This window comes from Crocuta crocuta, unplaced genomic scaffold, assembly GCF_008692635.1.
Source record: "Crocuta crocuta isolate KB4526 unplaced genomic scaffold, BGI_CrCroc_1.0 scaffold688, whole genome shotgun sequence".
NCBI lineage: Eukaryota > Metazoa > Chordata > Mammalia > Carnivora > Hyaenidae > Crocuta > Crocuta crocuta.
Genome location: NW_027530550.1, coordinates 593,398 through 615,151, shown reverse-complemented (window position 1 = coordinate 615,151; position 21,754 = coordinate 593,398). Strand labels below are relative to the sequence as shown.

The 21,754-nt window shown below is 37.2% G+C and overlaps 1 long non-coding RNA gene across 1 annotated transcript in view; it reads left to right on the top strand.

The window, feature by feature from the left end:
* The window catches only part of LOC144234531 (uncharacterized), a 105,798-nt gene that overhangs the window by 10,322 nt on the left and 73,722 nt on the right, over nt 1–21,754 (top strand). The window contains exon 2 of the long non-coding RNA XR_013336006.1: nt 7,651–7,743. This is a non-coding gene — a long non-coding RNA (uncharacterized LOC144234531). The remainder of the gene's footprint in view (nt 1–7,650; nt 7,744–21,754) is intronic.

Here is a 21,754-nt window from a genome sequence, read left to right as displayed (position 1 = left end):
AACAGTTTCAACATTCCCTCAGCAGGTCCACTTGCTTCCCTTTGAGATCAACACCTCCTTCACAGCCACTGTTAACCACCGATCTTAGTGTGTTTGTTTGTTGTTTGTTTTAGAGAGAGCATGAGCAGAGGAAACAGGCAGAGGGAAAGGAGAGAATTTTAAGCAGGTTCCATGCTCAGCAGGGAGCCCAATGTGACACTTGCACCCACAACCCTGGGATCATGATCTGAGCCAAAATCAAAAGTCAGAGGCCTAACTGACTGAGTTACTCAGGCGCCCGGATCTGGGCCTTTTTTTCCTTGTATTTTGCTTGTTTGTCAGAATGTCATACAAATGGAGTTTATACTATGTAGCTTTTTTATCTGACATTTTTCATTTAGCACAAGGAATTTGAGATTCACCCATGTCACTGCTTGTAATAGTTTTTTTTTTTTAATTGATGAGTAGCATTCTATTTGATGGATACATTATCATTTGAAGGATATCTGAGTTGTTTCTGATTAGGGATAATTAATAAATAAAATCACTATAAACATTTACATAGATATTTCTTTGTAAACACTGGGTTTCATTTCACTTACATGCATGCCTAAGAGTAGTAGGAATGGTAAGTGTGCATAAGTGGCTGTGAAGGGTAATTTTATGTGTCACTTGGCTGGGCCATGGAGCCCAGATATTTGGTCAAACATTCTCCTAAATGTTTCTATGAGAGTGTTCTTGGAAGAGGTTTACATTAAAATCAGTGGAATTTGAGTAAAGCAGTTTGGCCTCCATATGTAGGTGGATCTCATCTAATCAGTTGAGGGCCTTAATAGAAAGCCTGACCTCCCATTGCAACAGAGACCCTTCATATTTTCAGCATCTGCTTTTCTCTAGATCCCACTACAGATTTTGAATTTGCCTGCCTCCATAATTGTGTGAAACAATTCAATAAAATGAATCTCCCTCCCTCCTTCTCTCTCTCCATTTATTCTCTTTCTCTGAAGAACCTTGACTAATACAGCTGTGTAATTATATGCATTTCTACCTGCACTGTATAGCTGTATGATTTAGAAGAAATTCAATATATTTTTTGGAGTTAACTTCTCTATCAATAGGTAGAATCACCTTTCTGTCTTATAGGTGAGTACATAGGCACTTACAGATTTCACGTTCCTTGTCACAGCCAATAAGTTGTAGAATTAGAATTCAAAACCTTATTTTCTTCTCTCCAAAGAATACTGCTTACAATCCTTGTTGCCAAATCAAACTCAGTGCTATGACATCTGCAAAGAGGATCACATCACTTATCATAGGTTCTCCATCAGAACATTGAGGTCTAGAAAGGCTTGCTTTTTCTTTTTAAAATAAAAGATGTAAAACCAGTTTCTATCTTTAGTAGTCAAGAGGTGGGAAGAAAGTGGAACGATTTCGAGGGACATAACGAAGATGGTCAAAGGCAAGTTAAACTTATTTTGAAGAAAGTTTAAAGTCATGGATCATTTTCTCAGAGATGGAAAGCTAAAGGAAGTTTGAAGACTCGTGTATCTCTCCACACTATTAAGGATCTCAATTCTGTAATGACTGGATAAAAGAAGACAAGTGCTAATGCTCCAGGTTGAATTAATGTAGCTTTAGAGACCTAGGTCTAACCCACTCTTTGAGAAGTTTTCTATTTGTTAATTTCATTGAAAATGGACTATTCATAGTCTGATTCTCTTTTAAAGACTAAAGCAGTACAAACTGGCTAAAATGAAGGCCATTTGATTGGAAACTAAAAAGGTCATTTCATCTCAGGAGTCCAAGTAAGCACCAACATGACTCACTATGAAGTTTTACTTCTATAAAACCTCCTTGACTGGGACAATTAAATGGACATTAGGAACTTCTCTATACTGGCTGATTTACAGAGAATGAGATGTGAAGGCAGTGGTGTGGACAGCCACATTTTTCAAAGTGTATACCAACCCAACCCAATCCAATGGCTCAGGCATCCTTGGGACTCATTCATTCCTAGCTCCAACATTTTAAAATCTGGATAAAATTACTCCTGTTTTTTCCTTTTGGAAAGCTTTATAACTTCTTCTAAAGATGGCAAAAATTTGTATTAATCCTTGTTAATCAAAAAAACACCTATTACTTATTCATTTCTTTCTTATAAATTCTTTATGCATCAATTTAAATCAATAATTTGGCATTATTGAAATTTGGCGTGGAGAAATTGGGGAGACTCTCCTGTACATTGTAGGATTAGTGCCTTACTTAATTCCTCCCTGTCTTCATTAATTGATTTAAAAAAACCTGTTTACTGAGTACTGTACGAATGGACTTCTATTCAGTTCTGGGGATATGGCAAATAAATAAAACACTTCCATTCCTTTATTTATTTATTTATTTGTTTGTTTATTTTAGAGAGAGGGTTTGTGAGCAGGGGACAGGGGCAGAGGGAGAGAGAGAATCTTAAGTGCTGAGCTTGACGAGGCCTGGATCCCACAACCTTGGAATCATGTCCTGGGTTGAAATCAAGAGTCAGACACTCAATGGGCTTAGCCACCCAAGATCCCCAAAACTCTTCTATTACTCAAAGAACTCTGAGTTCACTATTTAGAAAGAGAGAGAAAAAACAAATGTTTTAATTTGATGCCTATCTTAAATACTTTTTTGAAAACAAAAAAACTACTATGTATAAGTGAATGTCACTGACTACCTTTGTGGATGTTTGTGTATCCTATGCTATAGACAAATGGTAGATAGATGGCATTTCAGAAGTTTCTACTTTAAAAGATCTATCTTTCAATACCCCTATTGAGCTAGACACTCACACATTTATTGTTTCTGTGTTAAACATTTGACATTATCTCTTATAGAAACCGAACTAAAATTATATATGCATATATAATGAGTTATATTGTAACACTGTAAAAATTGAATGGTGCTAATTTTTCAGCCCCAGCAAACAGTGAGTGACAGCACTGTACTGAATAACCTCCCCCACAAACTGCTTAGAATGAATAACTTACCAAGTTACTCCTTCCAAAAAGAGATGCATCTCTGGCCGACTGCCACCTGGAAGCTTGCTCTCCTGAGCGATTTTTAAAGAGCTCAAGGTATGAGCAATGCTTTGTTCTCTCTGAAGGATGTGTCAAAACTGAAGCAGACCTGTGGTTCTGATGGGGTGCTTATCTAAGGAGGCTTTCAATAAAATTGAGGCTTCTATTTAGATGTGTATGGATTGGGAGTAAGGGAGCATGGTGTATCCTCTGTGTGGTTTCATGACCATGTCAAAGTCATTCTGCCAAAGTACATATACAAGAATTATTTATGCCTTTAAGGTTTGGGTTCCAAGAACAAAATAGATGATGTGGGAATATATGTACCCTCCACCCCACCAAAATACATGAACCAGTAAATCATTACCAAAAACAGTTCAGTTGGAATCTAGCCACGCACCATGGCAATTTCCAGAACTTTCAAGATTATCTCAAGCTTGCTTCCTCACAGAAGTTTCAACTGAAGTATTTAGCACAGATATAGAAATATATTGCACATTCTACATGAAACATGATGGAGGTTATTAAAACCACTTTTATACCTATATGGGATTAAATATCAAGGATTCTGAAGATCCTTGTTATAGTCTTAAAGCTAAGAAATCATTTTTAAGACACATATCCAATAATATATAGTATTGTATATATCATACAAAACCATATAGCAATATGTATATACACATATATATAGCATATAGCACTATATAGTATTTCCTTTATATACGTGTGTGTGTAAAATACATTATATATAATACATATGTAATATATATAATACACACTGTGTATATATATATATATGCATGATCATGATATATATATATAAAATACATACACATACACTCAGACATATACATACATACATACCAAGAAAGGCTCACAGATAGTAATTATTTATAAGAAAGACTATGTAATAATCACCTATTATTTGACTTTTAGGTTAAATAAGTTTTGATAAATTTAACTTGCAAATTACATTATCATACAGATTTTATGTTAACATTATTGTAAAGTAATCTCAAATATTATTTGTATATTAGATGAAAAACATCACAGTATGTATATATATGTGTGTATATTTGTATTATATACACAAAATAGCACATATATTATGTATTATTATAACACATATAGTATATGCTATACATATTATATGTGTATGTATGGTATACAGTATAGTAATATTCAGCTATTTTAGGGCTATGAATAATGTATTAGAAGAAAACACTGAATCTTTTTGGGTGTTGGGACTGATTAATCTCTTTTTTTGCTTTTTACTTTTTTGGATTTTAAAAATGAGATGTAACTTTCATCTGTGTCTAATATAGTGAAGAAAAATAATAATGCATCTACGAAACAAAAACAACAGGAAAGTGGTTCTGGGGAAAGACCTATAAAAAAGTGTATTGGACTCTGTTGAAGCCCATGTAAATAAATCTAATCCTAACTGCCAAGAAAGCATCAGAACAGAGTTGGGAGATTAATGTCCTTTGTTATCTTCTACAATGAAGAGGGAGGGAGTAGGGAGCCTTTAGGAAAATGAACACTGGAGGAATGTGGGGGAGGAAGCTGAGCTCCTGGCTAGAGAATCCTGCTAGAGAGAGGCTGATAAACTAACAGGGCTCTTTGTTCCTTCACTCACTATCAAGAAAGAAGGAATTCTAAGGGAAAGAATCCTCCTTATTTACGCTTGACCAATTTCATGGTCAAGGTTAGTGAGACTTTGGCTCTTACTATTTTGCTTCAGGAATGGGCCACTTATTAATGTGAGAGTGGGAATAATGTAGGATCCTGGTTAAAACAGGATTCCTGAATTGTAGGCTATTCCTTATGTTTTAGTAATCTTGTAAAACACAGGGAGCAAAATACTTGTTCTGACTCACTCTTAGTGTTGTTTTACAAAGACAATGAAACTCTGCATGTGTTTCAAAACTGAAAAGTATTCCTAATTGTGAGTTTTTCTGAATACACAAATGTATTCCATCATTAGGTTGTGGTGATGAGATCTCTTGGGAAGGAGTTAATAGGAACCTGTGTCCAGAGGTGAGACTTCAAACACCACAGAAAGGTTTTAAATGGAGTTGAAGTTGCCCAACTAAAGTCTTTTGAATGACTCAAAGTCAAAGTCTGCTAATCTTCTCAGGGCATAGTCTCAGGTTCTTTAGCTGGTAGGGGAAGAGAACAAAGAGGGATTTTTTCTCCATGTGGATTATTAAATGAGAAATGGTACCAATACATCACAGCCATTGGAATAACCAACTCTGCTCCTCCCTTGTCTTGATTCAGGGTTTTTTTTCTCCTTTGTTCAAACAGATTCAGAAAATACACAAAAGGTTTTTACTTAAGTTGAAAGAATGTCCTTTGCCTTGTTGTTGCATTTGGCCTTTAGTCAGTGGACAAAGAAGCAGTTTTGTTTTGTTCCTTTCTTATGTGTTAGACATCATCACTGTCAAATAGCCACTGAAATTTACATCTCTGAAACTATGTCTAAGAAAACTCACTTTTATTTTTGTGAAGTGACTGTAGATCCTAAGTATCTGTCCTAATTGCTTAAAAATATGGACAAACTGTCTCCCACTCCTCACCCCCTAACATAGGCAGCTTGTTTGCTATACGTTCTGTGTGATAACTCTGACAGATTAGAACATGCTCACAACTGACACATAGATTATACCCTAAGATTCAGACGAACCTTATATAAAACCTGTCATTCAGATGGGGCTGACACTTCCAGTACAAGTGCCCTTACCTTCCTCTGCACTTCCCCGTGACCTTGCCCATGTCTTCATGACCAGGAAGCTTCTCATCTTTTGTTTGACCCAGAAGACAAAAAACCATGATTTAATAACCATTTCTGAGATTCCTGTGAAAAGGAAATTAACAATGAGTACTACTTCAGCATAATTCTTCTCAGGTATTGTTCTTATTCTCTACATATATACTCTTTTAATTCTCTTACTTAAGTCATATATATTCTCTTATATGTAGTAACAACTCCTGAGAGTCTTAGCCAATTATTTTTACCTATAATGAAATCGCAGGATCCAAAGTTTCACTCATACAAGATCACATAACTAGTAGGTGTCACAGTTGGGATTTGGACCCAATTCTATATTCTCCTATAACTAATGAAATAATAATAATCATTTTACACTTCTAAGCTGAGAATGAGAATTCTTTTTCACAGACCATATCATTTGTATGCCAGTTCTGGAATTTTTGCTTCAGAATAGGAGAGGTAGAAGGGATGAAATTCCCATATGCTGAATACCACTAAATACTAAGAGAATACTGAAATGCATGTACATGTCTGTGTCTAAGTGAAGTGCAATTCATGTAATGGGAGTAGGTTGCATCATCCAATTTGATGAAGCTAAAATACAAATCTTCTCTCATCCAGTAACTTACTAAATCACTTAACAAAAGATTGATGCCACTTGCTTGTTTGTTTTTGAGTGATTCTTGTGTTCTACTTTGTGAAAGTGTATGGCCTATTATAATGAATAAGGATTTGAAGTGTAAATGATTTGGATTATAGTAAATCAGTCCCAAACTCCGTGTATTTTTGCATAAGTTCTTATATTGCTTTTATGTGATTCACCTCATCTTCAGATGAGAATGATAATTGCTTCCAGGGGTTATGATAAGAATTAAATGAGATAATGTATGTAAGAAAATTTATGCTGGAAAAATGCTTCTTCATACTTTATAAATTACAGAGACAATATGTATTAATTTTTAAGTACAATATAAAATTCTCTTAGTTAAGTCTGTACAACTTTCAAGTAATATGTCTCCTCTTATTGTCTAACAAATCATGTCTTATATACCCCAATGCCTGTTATAGTAAATATCATAGAGGAGTCATTTGGTTACTATTAAGCACACTTAATAACACTACATTCCATTCAGTATGATCTCGAAAGGGGAAACTCTTGAGATAATTTCTCTATTGTTACCAAACTAATTGTCTCCATTTTGCAGTAATTTTCCTCCCATCTACTTAGACAAATCCATTCTGGGGGTCCTTAGCTAACTGCTTAGAGTCTATCTATCTGTGCTTCTCAAAATAAAGGGATTTGCTTTAGGTTACATTTCCCAAAAGTAGAAATCAGAGTCATTTATTAAGAAAGTGCTTCTAAGGGGCGCCTGGGTGGCTTAGTCGGTTGAGCGTCCGACTTTCATTTGGGCCATGCGGTTCGTGGGTTCGAGCCCCGCGACGGGGTCTGTGCTGGCTGCCAGCTCAGAGCCTGGAGCCTATTTCAGAGCCTGTATCTCCCTCTCTCTCTGACCCTCCCCTGCTCACGCTCTCTGTCTCTCTCTTTCCTAGAAATAGATTAAAAAAAAAAAAGTGCTTCTAAGAAAAAGAGGTAAAATAGTGGAGAAAATAGGATGGGCAGAAATGGAGAACTTTGGCATGAGGAAGAAACCCAACAAAGGTGACATTTCAAACATAGTCCCAGCCTCAGCTTGATACTTACATGAGCTCTGGAGTGTCCAAATTCTGGGAAAGGAAGCTGGGCTTTCTTAGTCCTGAACCAATCTATCATTGGTTCTAAGCCGTCCCTTGTTGGATGTAGGGGGATTGTAAACAATCAGATAATTCTAATTTCTTTGCTTCCAGGCAAAAACAGCTCCACTACACAAAAACTGTCCTGTAGGAGGCCTGATGGAAAAGACAGAAGATACACAGATTGCGGATGGACACACAGGACAGGTAAGAAGGCCCTGGGGGGGTGGGGGTTAGACAGAGCACTGACAGTGTCCAATACCAGTCCCCAAATAGACCCAATGAAAATTTAACTGCCAAAGAGCTCTACACAAAGTCTAACAACAATGATTTACTTTTCTAAACTCATCCTTTCAGGGAAGAGAAGGCCAAACCTTTGAAATAAGAGACAATTTGGTGTGAAAATGCAGGGAAATTTTGAAAGTTACATGTCCAGAACCATTCATCTATTTAGTCTTACAAGTTTATACTCAGTCTTATCTTGCGCATCCCAGACTTCCTAGGCCGGTTCACATAGCAGAAATGCTAATAACAAAATCTACATACCTCTTGATGGTTTACAAAGTATTTTCCCTTTAATTGTCCTAATTGAACTTCTCACAGCCCTTAGAATCTGTCAAGTCAGGTATTGGTGCTTATAATCTGCAACCAGGGAAACACAAGTTCAGAAAGGTGGTTTGATCATTCAAGAGTAGAGTGGCAGAATTGGGCCTTGTATTTACCATTTTGTAATCAAAAGCCTATCTTCTTTCCTTTCATATTTGAGCAAGGATGACCCTCAGTTCTAAACATTAGGTGACCACACACACACACACACACACACACACACGCAAATGTTTTTTAGTGTTTGTTTTTCCTTCTCTGAAGCCAGTTCCTATGGCTCAGTAGGATGGTCTCAACAAAAGAGAAATAACTATAGTCTTGTACCTTTTTCAATGTCCCTCGTATTTCCTCTCTCAAAGCATTTGTTAACTTCAGTGTATTAATGAGTAATTTTCCTTATTCCAGCTGGTCAGTAAGTTCTGCAATGACAAAGCCTTGATTGGACAAGTTTTGTGACTTTTGAAGCCCCATTACCTAGCTCCATCCCAGGCACAGGATAGATACTAAGAAGCTGTTGTTGACTGAAGCACTAGATTAGGCCATAGCTGAAGGTCAATAAAAATAAACTCTCATTCCTGTCCTTTTTTCCCAAGTGCAAGCTTGTTCTGATCTCTCTCTCATATTTGTCAATGGAAATTTCACCACCAATGATCTGCCTTAGGTGATGAATCCTCTACTTCAAATGTCACATCCCAAAGTCACTTTACATTGTTTAATGAGATCTTCCTATGTCTTCCCCTACCTGTCCTCCACAGGGGTCAAATAAGAGAAAGCAAGTACTTTTTTGAACATTTCTCTTAATAAAGCTATTCTTTATCTTTCTTTCTTCATATTGATAGAGGATACAGTTAAGTGTTAGAAAGAAAAACAGCAACCAAAGATGAGACTGTCTATGATACAGATGGCCATCAGTCAGTCATGGATAAAGTTCAGGTCTTTTAATTTCCTACTGTGTATTGTGACTATCTAGCAGAGTAGCTGGCACAAAGTTGACTCAGACACAAGCCTTCTCATTGAGGAGAATACTTTTTAAAATATTACACACACACACTCACATGAAATCTTGATAAAACTTGGTGTAAACAAATAGAAGAGGTGGGTATTTCAGTGTCAGCACATCCAAGGAAAATATCATATTTTCCAGTCTTAGATGCATTTCAAAAATGTGGTAACTGTTAGACAGTATGAGAGGTAAGAAGTGGTTATCTCTGCAAAAAGGACTGCATGAGAACCTTTACAAGATAGTAATGGCTGAGCTGAGTCCACAAAAATAAGTGGAACTTAGCTGGTGAGTAAAAGAAATTGGTGGGGCGCCTGGGTGGCTCGTTCGATTAAGCGTCCGACTTAGGCTCAGGTCATGATCTCGCAGTTCGTAGGTACAAGTCCCGCAACAGGTTCTGTGCTGGCAGCTCAGAACCTAGAGCCTGTTTTGGATTCTGTGTCTCCCTCTCTCTCTGCCCGCCCCCCACCCCCACTCAAAAAAGAGAGACCGAGTCTCTCTAGGTCTCAAAAATAAATAAACTATTAAAAATTTTTAAAAAGTAGAAATTGGAGAATGATGAGCAAGTCTAATGGTATAGGAGGACAAACGGGATGGGAGTTGAAGCTGGAGCAGCACATAGGTGCCAGGCCTGGCAGAGTTTGCACACTGTGCTATAGAGCTTGGACTTTGTCTCAGGCGATGTTGAACACTGTTCTTCATAATCAGATTTTCAAAAGGTTTGGCAAAGAATCCCTATAGCTATGTTGACCATGAACATGTTAACATGCCAAATCACACATATACACACACTCTATCTCTCTCTGACTCCAATTTCTGCCTGATGCATTAAGGATTTTCTAGTCTTAACTGAAGTCCAAATAATTTCTGTATTGACGGAAAGGGAAAATGAGGAAGACTTTAGTAGATATGCTAACGTACTTGGGTTAAGGAAAAATAAAGGATGTAGAATATTACTGTTTTGAGGGCTGTCAGGACTATGAGGAAGGGAAGAGTGTGCAAATGTGGAGAGTCAGGAAAGGTGAAGCATGGTTGAGTCTGGCAAAAATTTAGCTGTGTCTGGAACATGAAATTGATGATAAGTGAGCAGGCTCAATACCTGAAACAATGTGCATCTTGATAAACAGTTCTACTACTTTCTTGGAGGAAGATGTATTTCAAAGGTAGGAGATAGGAGGTGTCTAGCAATTTAAATTATAAAATTATAGGGGTAAGGGTGCCTGCGTGGCTCAGTTGGTTAAGTGTTGAGTGTCTGACTCTTGATTTTGGCTCAGATCATGATCTTATCATTCATGAGAACCAGCCCTGGTTTGGGCACTGTGGTGACAGCATGGAGCCTGCTTGAGATTCCCTCTCCCTTCTCTCTCTCTGCCCTTCCCCCACTAATGCACCTGGCCACTTGCTCACTCTCTCTCGCTCTCTCTCTCTCGCTTGCTCTCTCAAATAAATAAGCATTAAAAAAAAAATAATGGGGCGCCTGGGTAGCTCAGTCAGTTAAGCATTCGACTTCGGCTCAGGTCATGATCTCACGGTTCGTGGGTTCGAGCCCCGTGTCGGTCTCTGTGCTGACAGCTAGCTCAGAGCCTGGAGCCTGCTTTGGATTCTGTCTCTCCCCCCCACCTCTCTCAAATAAATTAAAATTTTAAAAAAAGAATAATAGAATTCAAGGCCACCCTTTCCTCAAACAATTTGGAGAATGGGCAGCCTGATAATTGACTTGAGGCAGAGTCCAGTAAGTATCCTTTTAAAATAGTCCAGTTGAGTAATACTTAGTTCTGAATTAAAAGAGGTGTGAGCAGAGATGGAGAAGAGGTAGTAGATCTCATTTATGTTGGAGAAAAATTATTTATGTTTGGACTTGGTTGAAAATGGAGCTATTGAAAGAAAACATAGGGATAAACCTCAAATTCATAGCATGAGGGCCTACGTGATACTTCTCATCAAGATGAATAAGGTCAGGACCCTGTAAATTAAGTGTTTAGGGTATCTTAGGGTTTATCATTCAGTTTGGTGTTATTAAATTTGTGTCAGTCTAAGGCACCAGTATATAGATCTTGCCTTGATCCACTTACCATTCCTCCCTTTGAGGGGGAAATATCACAAGGACTCATGCCCAATGGCAAACATAGTATCATTTTCTTATTACTACTAAAATACTCAATGCAAAATTCTGACAAATGGGGATGAGTGATATAATTTGTACTTGAGGCAGAAGGTATGAACTTAAAACCAGAATTAACCTCACTTCTCTGTAGAGTTTGGGATGACTGTATAGCCAGTACACAGACAGAAGGAAAACAGGAGGGAGCAGAAATGAACTAGAGTTTTGATGGGTCTGTCTAACCTAAGACAGTACAGTGTGCAAGAGAGTCCCAGGTAAAGCCACAGTGGGTAAACTTAAAAGCAAAACAAACAAAAACAACAAAAATCTATTGTGGAAAATTGTGAACATACATAAAAGCAGAGAGAATAGCATAATACATTCTAGTGTATTTATCATGAAGCTTCAAATACCAAGATAAAACTGATAGTGTTTTACCTACACATAAGGCCATAAATAATATTTTAAAGAAATTATTTTATTTAATTTATTTAAANCCAAGCCTTAGTAAGATTTTAATCTCTTAGAATTCCTATTCAAACATATTAGCCTGGTCCTTCTCTTTGAACAAAAGTGGGAGATGGGTGTTCACTCTCTCAGCTTTGCACAGGACATCCACTAGCACATTATATACATAGTACTTTTTGCTTGAGCTTCATCTGAAAGAATTTTAAATCAGTATCCAAGTCTCACATTCAAACTGTAATGCCGCAAAGTAAAGAAACAAAGGAATTTACGTGGAAATTTTGTTCAGAATAATTTATAGGGATTATAATGCATAGCAATATTGTTCAGAAGTGAAAAATTAATGACAGTATATTGCCTTAAAAATCAAAACAAAACAAAACAAATTTTCAGTTCACAAGCCTGTTAGATTTTTTTCAGCCCAATATCACAGGCAAGATATTGCCTTTCTCACAGCTTCAGAATTAAAGTGGATGGGATGGGAAGCCAGTGGTGGTGAAGAAGTGAAATCCAGAGCGGCTGGATATCAAGCTTTTAGCTCTGTTTGTATTGACAACAGAGTAGATTTAGATAGAGGGCAACCCAGGTCACACTGAACAAGGTAATGCCTACCTATGTTAGGCCTCCTTACAAGTCAGTGACTACTAAAAAATAGTGTTTTTACATATTTTAAGGTAGGTCATTCATGACAAAGTGAATAAGGACTGAGTGAATAGCTGAAGCCTTATCGGAAACATGAAATTTTCAACATTTTAAACAGGGGCTGGTTGTATTTAAGTAAGATGTGTGGTATGTCCTGACTGGGTGGAAGCCAGTGGCACAGGCAGTGAAAGAATTCACCCAAGGTAGAACAAAGGAGACAGAAATTTATTGAATACACTGCCTGGGAGCAGGGCAGGGGCAAGGGAGAGACTGTCTTCCACAAGGCAGTGGTGAAGGGCTAAGTTACAGGGTGCAGCGAGGAAATATGGAAATGTGTGGAATTTTGAGGTGGGTTGCTTTAGGAGCCTGTGTGTATTCAGCTCCCTGACTGAGAGCCCTTTTGCCATGTTCAAGCTTCCATTGTTGAAGCCTGTTGCCTAAAAGCAGCCTCTACATTCCCCTCTGACTGATCAACAATGACAAATCTTTGGCATTTGGTTGGTGGTCTCATCTTTAGTAGCTGCTTCATGCTGGATGGGGCGGGGGTAGGGGCACGGTGCCGTCCCTCCCTAAATTTTTTGGCCCAGCAGGGGTTCTGTGCAGTTATAGACCAGAGCATGTTATTATATTAATATGCCGATAGGCTATTTGAATAAAACTCTTTGGTGGCCAGCTGCATGAGATTTAGGGAGAAGGGATCCCGTGATGGTATGAGACGGAATCCTTGTTGAACCATCATTTGTAGATGAGATTGTTGGATTCTAGAAGAGACGAATTTAACAATCAGATTAAAGAGAAGGGACCAATAATGAGAAGTAGAAGCCAGGGTAGCTGTGATCAGGTTTCTTTCCAGGAAAACCATTCTTGTGTTGAACAGTCTGGGAGGGAGAAAGCCTGTTTAATCAGATGATGGGCACTTCCTTGTGTGTATCCTAACCAATTGACCCAAAAGCAGCAGTTTTCGTTTAGCTTGCACCTTAGGCTGCACCTCGGAGAGCCAAACCAGGTTGGTTCTGCAAGATGACTGCAGCTAAAAACTCCAATTGGTTTGTATAGTTAAGAAGGATTTAGCTATTGTTTCTAGGTATTTTGTGACATATAGAGATAAATTATGATAGACCACAGATGAAGTCATAATACCTCCCACCTCAGTTATGATTCCTGTGGTTATCACTATGCCAGTGAGAAAGGGGATTAAGTGAATAGCATGCTTCATTTGGTGTGAGGTGCACCAGTTAAGGAAAGGGGCATGGGAGTATCCCCTGGGCTATAAGGATATCTGGGGAAAGCATTACAGTGGTGCAAGGCCACTCCATTTGGTGGAGAGACAGATGTGGATAGCAATATGAGCAGTGTGCCTTTTCCAGAATTTAATAACAACTAGAGACAAACTCATGCTCCTTGATATAAGCAAGAGTACATTAACTTTTTAAGTAGAACAACCATTATTAAAAACTTTCTTAAGTGTGCCAACTCACTTAACCCACACTCATCCCCATAAGGTGGATTTTAGTATCTAATTGAAGAGGGAAAACACTGGCCAAGTTGTATGATATCAACACATTGATATCTCAGTTGAATTTACTCTTGTTCTAAATTTGGTGCTCCCTGTTGGTATCAATGCCCTCCACAGATTATTCTTCTTAAGGGAATAATCTTCTCTCCTTGCCTTAATAACTCCTACTCATCCTTTGGGTATTACCTCCTTCATTACTTCTTTTGGGAACAATTCCTAGTTTCCCTTCTCCCAGTCTATTAGGTACACAGTTTTCATGCTTTCATATTCTCAGTAATTTTATTTATAACTGTTCATATTAAACAGGAAAACTGTTATAGTTCTCTTCTAATTAACCCAAATATTTGTTTAATAAACACTGCCTATTTCCTGGTTAAAAAAAAAAAAAAAAAAAGCATAGACGCATAGCCATTAATAGACTCCTTTAGGATGCCTTGATACTTTGTTGCTGCTTTTGCATTGTTTGTTTATTCAAGTATGTTGTGTTTGTTTCCAACCCTGTTTATTCTATTTGCACTTTTCATTGCAATTATTTATTGTATTTCATTGTGTTTATACAATGTTTAGAGTGCTATAAGAAAGAATTGCTACATTTATGAAAACAAAATGGAACATTTTATAAAGACACAATAAAGAATGTTGAAAAGAGACATTCCTACATTAGATGAGCAAGAAGCAGTATAAAAGAGTGGAAGAAATTCCAAATTGATGTTGTACTTATTTTATAAGTGTATTCTCATCTCTCTTTGATGGAATTGAAATTTAAAACAATGGACAGGGAGAATCATGCAATAAAATAAGTTTGACTTCTAATCAATAACCATATATTCTGAAAGATATATTTTCCTTACATCCAGAGATTGATGAGTGTAAATGGATATATGTAAATTAAAAATTTTGTTTAAGGTTTTGATTTTGATTCCCATCACTTTGATTCCACCATCATTTTGATTCCCAATTAACGATGTTTTTAGTTTTGCTAACTATATCATCAAGGTCAACAAATGAATACTAACACAATTTAATTCATGAGATTTAATGAAAGGACATTTGCAGAAGTATGAGCAAATTTAAGGAAATGAACAATGGGTAGTGAAATATCTAACTTCAGGACACTGGATGACATTTTCACCACTACACCTAAAATGGCAAAGGATCAAATGGTGTTACTAGAGCCAGGTGTGATCGGGAACCTTGAAAGAGATGTTGCTTAATAGAGGTTGTGGTAACAGGTAGAGGAATTCAGCCCTTGCCATAATCACAGCCATGCAAGTGAACAGATGAGAAAGAAATATACTGACTTCCCTTTCCAATGGTTCTCCAGTTTCTGTTTGGTTCTGCCCATCAGCCTCCTTCAACTGGTATGCAAAGAAGCCTGGATAATGCAGTCTGGCTGTTTTTAGTCCCTCAGGCAAGGAGAAAAGGATGAAAATGGATGTGGGTGGTAAAATAGCCAATCCACTGTGGCGAAGTACCAGTTCCTATCATGATGAGTGAGTAGAGTTCCCCCCAAATGCATTTACCATTTACCTTCCCTATTAGATCGTAAACTCTGTAAAAAGAGCAATATGCTCATTTCATATGTGCTGTAGTCATCACGTAGTTAGGACCTGCATAGTATAAGCAATCAATCAATGTTAATTGACTAATATGTAGAAGGAAAAGAAGATCGACTTTAAGATTGAATTGACATTCCCTCTTGGTTTTTGGGTTTTTTTTTTTTAAATGTAAGATCATAATATGTGTTGGTGACTAGCACTGAACAGTATTAACTTTATCCATCAATTTAGTGTCTACAGACATTAAAAGAGTGACCTAGTAGATTTGGTTTTGATTACTAGCAGCATGTTAGGGATTTGAACCAGTTACCCAGATGGGAGAAGTCCCAGAGCTACGGCCCTCAGCTGTATGGTCTTTTCAGGAGAAAAGTCCAATATTTCTCAAGGCAACAGTATATCTTTTATTGTTCATCCTTTTTTTTTTTTTATAATTTCCTGTTCTACAAGTCCATGCTAATTTATTTCACCGTACTCACAAAATAACTCCAAAAAGTAAATTATATACTCTCACCATGCGGTTAGTTTATAATGCTTTTCTAGAAGGAAATAACTCAGGTAAAACTCAGAATTAGGTATTTTTGTATTGTTTCTCTCAATTTATTTAATTTTCTGCCCTTCGAAATAGCACTTTGTCTATTCACCTACATATCTCTTTAAGCATTAAGGCATCCAAAGGTATTTTTATGCCTTAGATAAGGTAGAAAGTTAACAAATCTATTAAGTATGTTGAAAAACTAGGATGAGGGGTGCCTGGATGGCTCAGTCAGTTAAGTGTCTGACTTCGGCTCAGGTCATGATCTCACGGTTCGTGGATTTGAGCCCCATGTCGGGCTCTGTGCTCACAGCTAGCTCAGAGCCTGGAGCCTGCTTCGAATTCTGTGTCTCCCTCTCTCTCTGACCCTCCCCTGCTCACGCTGTCTCTCTCTTTCTCTCAGAAATAAATAAAACATTAAAAAAATTATTAAAAAAAGAAAAACTAGCATGAGTTGGGAGACAGCTCTTACTAGACATAGACTATCAGGTCTTAAAAATAGCTACTTCTTTCCCAAATACATTATTTTTAAATGGAATTTCTGAGCCCCACAAAAGAGAATCTCATTGGCTCTGATAACACAGAACCTGGTACAGAAAATCCACTCCCTTTCTGGGATTTCAAAGTTTCTACTTTCTCTCTGTCCAGACCTACTCTCAGAACACTAACCAAGATACTGGGATGGGATTTCATTTGACAATAGTTGTCTCATTGGGAATGTGGAAATTTAAAACTAGTTTTTTCCAGTCTCAGAGTATTATAAGTGTCTCTTTCTATATCATCTTTCATTTTACATCTCTTATATGGGCTCCCCCAGGAGACTGACCTGCTATTAAGCAGTAATTATGTATTAAAAATCTCTGTCTCCTCAACAGTAAGAAAATACTTCGTACAAGGTGCCAAACACATAGCATTTTGTGGGAATAATCAAATGCAACAAAACATATATCCCAGGTCTTTACTCAAGGCTTCTTTCTCTATAGTTTTTCACTGACTGGTTTTTTGAGCCCCTTTCTATGACTTAAATGATACCACAGGACATGTTTGAAAGAAAATATCTAAAACAAATATGAACTAATTTTGTTTCTATCACTTACTCTGTGCATTATTAAATGAGGAAAATGTTAAAACAATTAACACATGGAAACCAAAACCCCATTCTCATTAAACTCAAATGTTATTTCCACAAAATTAAATAAGTCAAAATAGTCATGACTTCTTTACAATTCCAAAGATTAGATCAGGGAGTTCTGACTCCCATTTGTTCCTCCACCTTATGTTCAGAGCTATAGAAACATGTGTTTACAAATTGTTCTTTTGTATTTTCTACTTATCTAAACCCCCCAGATGGGAGTTCAAGCAAAGGAATTATAGGAAACTAACATACTCTGACAGCTGAGCATGCCTCTGAGCAAGACCTAGATAACTTGGAAGGAAAGACCTTTAACTGCAAGAGGGCAAGAAGAGGCTGTTAATATTACTGGTCATGGCCCTGAGTAGGTGGGGCAGAGGGAACTCCAGCTGACCTCATCACCACAAGATGGAGCCAGGTGATGGGTGGGGGAGGTCAAGAGCACTGGTAAATCTAAATAGGGTATACCTGAATCCAGAGAGGCAGTGTTATCGGGAGGATGGTTAAGTGGGTATTATAAAAGGTGTTAGAGACCAGGGGTGCCTGGGTTGCTCAGTCGGTTAAAAGTCCGACTCTTGGTTTGGACTCAGGTCATGATCTCATGGTTTGTGAGTTTGAGCCCCACATTTGGCTCTGCCCTGACAGTGTGGGGCCTGCTTGGGAATGTCTCTCTCTCCTCTTTCTCTGCCCTTCCCCTCCTCGTGCTCTCTCTCCCTCTCTCAAAACAAATAAATAAACATTAAAATTAAAAAAAAAAAAGGTGTTGGAGACCAAACTTCTTTATTTGAAGCTATAGAAGTATCTAGGTTCTGTGGGCACCTGCGTGGCTCCGTCGGTTAAGCGTCCGACTTCAGCTCAGGTCATGATCTCACGGTCCATGAGTTCCAGCCCTGTTTTGGGTTCTGTGCTGACAGCTCAGAGCCTGGAGCCTGCTTTGGTTTCTGTGTCTCCCTCACTCTCTGCCCCACCCCCACTCATCTTCAATCTCTCTCTCTCTCTCTCTCTCTCTCTCTCAAAATAAACATTAAAAGTATCAAGGTTCTGGGATACCTGGGTGGCAGGTCATGATCTCCCAGTTTGTGGGTTCAGCTCTACATGAAGCTCTGTGTTGACAGTTTGGAGCCTGGAACCTGCTTCAGGTTCTGTGTCTCCCTCTCTTTCTGCCTCTCCCCTGCTCATGCTCTGTCTCTGTCTCTCAAAAATAAGTAAACATTAATTTTTTTTATTTGAAAATGTATCTAGGTTCTTACCTGAGGCACTAGATTTTGGATAATGGCCCGTCTGAACTGTTCACAGCTCTTTTATATAGTTACTACTTAAGAAATCAAATGTACTATTTTTTTTAAATTGATAAAACACACATTCACATGCATGTAAGTGAATGAATGTATCTTCAGACCAGGGATAGCAAAGAGGTTTCACCTTAGCATTGAATAGTTAACTAGCAGCCTGTACAGCTATGTTAAGAAAGATTCTAAAACAAACAGCAAAAATTATGGGTCACACACTCATACACACACACACACACACACACACACACACTCACATCACACATAGAGGCATTTAACAACACCTAACATTCGCTGTATGCCTGGCATGATCCTAAACACTTAATAAATATAACCAAGTTTAATTCCCACAAACTTAAAATTTATATACTATTAGTACATTTTAGAGATGAGGAAACTGAAGCATCCAAGGCTACATAGTTAGAAAGTGGCAGAACTAGATTTTGAATTTAGGGACTCTAGCACCATGTCTTAAAAAGTTGATCACTGTAGGGGCGCCTGGGTGGCTTAGTCGGTTAANCTCTCTCTCCTAGGAAAAAAAAAAAAAAGTAAATCACTGTATTAGACTCTCTCATGGGATCTAATTTTTTATAAAATGTTTATTGAGCCAGGCTCTACTCTACAACAATAATAATACACCACTCAAAAATCCAGCTTTCCTGATGCTTACATCTCAGTGGCAGAGACCAAGGATAGATAAATGAACCAATACATGAAATAATTAAAGGTAACATATTAGATAGAATCAGCAGAAAAACAATGAAGGGGGATAATAATAAGGAATGTTTTGAGGATACGGTTCATGAATTGAGAACTGAATGGTGAGTTGCCAGCCTTGTGAGGAAGAACATTCCAGAGAGAGGGAACAATAAATACGAAGGCCTTTAGGCATGAACAAGCTTTTCCTGTTCTAGGAACAAAGAGAAGGACTATGTGGGTGGAGAATGCAAGAAAAGAGTAATAGGAATTAGTGTGAAAAAGGTGTTCAGAGAACAATTCATACGTGATGTAATGGGTCATGGTAAGAAGTTATTCACGAACATAGTAGGAGAGACACCATACCTAACTTCTGTTTGTCATCCGTAGCTTTTGTGTGAATGCTCACTCTTGGTCCTAGTGGATTCTTTCCAGTGATTGAGCTTTCATATTTTTGGAATGTTTATTAATCTAATTACTTATTTGTTGGCTGACTTTACCTACTGTATGATTTGAGATTCTGATATGTTATGTGGAAAAACAGTCTTTCATTTAAACAGCAATGTCCACCCAAATCAACTTCTAAATGCAAAACCAAAACACAGACTCTGAAGTCCCTGTTCCTATCTTCAGATTATTAATTAAAATGAGGGCAGCATCAATAATGGAAAAATTACCTATTTAGAAAGTGCATAATGGAATTTTCCACTCTTGGAGGTTCATTAAATGATTTTATTCTTTAAAAAAAGAAATCTCTGCACAGTTTATAGGTACTTCGTATTTATTTAAATTAGATCACATTGTTCTGAAAAAATCTAGAATTCAGGACAATTATTAACTTGAGTAGTTGAAAGGATTCACAATTTTAAGTTTCATTTATGATTATTTAAAATGTAAGGTATTCATATTGCATTATCACCATTCTGCAGTTTCCCAAGGATTGTCAGAAAGTAAAGGATATCCCTTCTACACATGACTTTTTCTTATAAAAGTGATATTCCAGTTCTTGTGAGAAACAAGTATTTATATATTTGATAAATTTATTATTTTAAATCAAGAAGGAAAAAGGACAGGGACCAATTAGCATTTACAGATGAGGATGATCAATAATTCTTAATAGTAAAATTCATTGTAGTGTCAGAAACTGAGTCTGGAAAAACACTGGCCTCAGTGTCAGAAATTTTTAGTTCTACATTTTGCTTTCTAAACTATGCACCATGTAATCACTTTATAATCAGCAAACTGAAAAACTTGAACACAAGGATATTTGCAGTTTGACAAGGTAACTTATTGATTTAACAGATTTCAAATAATATCTCAATAAGACATTCTTCATTTGTTTTCAGATTTAAGTGTTTCCCATTAAAATGCAAATGGCAAAGACCCTTGTCTTTACTGAGTTCTCAGGTTCTACTCAGTGAATGTGCTTGTGGATTCTTTTTAAATTAATGTAGGAGTAAATAGATGAATATATAAATGAAGCAAGGAAGAAAGAAAAATATCTTAAAGTTTTTAGAAGACTCATTAGATTGTAATTTGTCAGTAATCTTACTGGCTTTGTCCTTCAAAACATAACCTATGAGATTATGCATTTTCCACAAGATTTCTAAGTTCTACATTTAGTATACTAAAGATACATTTAAGATACTAAAGATACTTTAAGTTTCATTTAAGATCTAAAGATGTAAAGATCTAATGAAATATTTCATGTGAACATTTGTTAAAGCTAAATAATGTGCATAAAAGAAGGAACCAATAGGAAGGTGACCACTGTGGTCAAGGGCTTTGTTTTTCCCTTCCAGATGTGCTTCCCACCCTTCTTCCCATTTATCTTAAAGCCAGAGGATCATCTGTGTATGTGCCAATGAGTTTATTGACCTTATGCTTTCAGTTGTACTAAGCCTTGGCACTCCCAACAAGAGAACAGAGTAAGGAGTTGATTAAGATCAGAATGCACGTTTCTCTGGCTTATTTTTTGTATAGTCCCTTACAAATAATCTTTCCTAAAAATACCATATGTTGAGATCACCTCTTTTCCTGAATGATAAACTGCCCATTTTTTTTAATTCTAAAAAAGCCAATCCAAGATTCAAAAAAACAAATGTGAAAACAAACAAGACTTTCTTTATTCATTAGACTTTGTTTTGGTTAGCTATTCTGCAAGAAAAAGATGTCCCTTTCAAAATGGGCATCCAAAGAGAATTTGATGACGGGTCAGTTTACAAGAGAGAGATGGTAAAGCATCTTAGGAAGCAGCCACTGCAAAACTGTAGCAGAGAAGGGAGAGAAACAAATGTTGAGGGAACCTGGTTGGTGCATTCTGCAGAATCTTCCTTCAGATCACAGGAGGAAAAATAATGAGGGCACATTTGGAGGGTCCACAAAGAATTACTAAGATACAATCTGTGTTTTTGTTTGTTTGTTTTGTTTTGTTTTGTTTTTTAGTTTTGAAAACTGTAATAGTTAATTTTATGTAAACTGAACTTGACTGGTCCAAAGGATGTCCAGAGAGCTGGGTGAAAATTATTTCAATCTGTACCTGTGAATATTTTTTTCTGGAGGAGATTAGTATTTTGATTACAGAGAATGAAATAGATTGCTCTCCCCACAGTACCTAGATATGATCCACTCCAATCCATTGAGTGCCTAAGCACAACAAAAAAGCAGACTATATTTGCTGTTT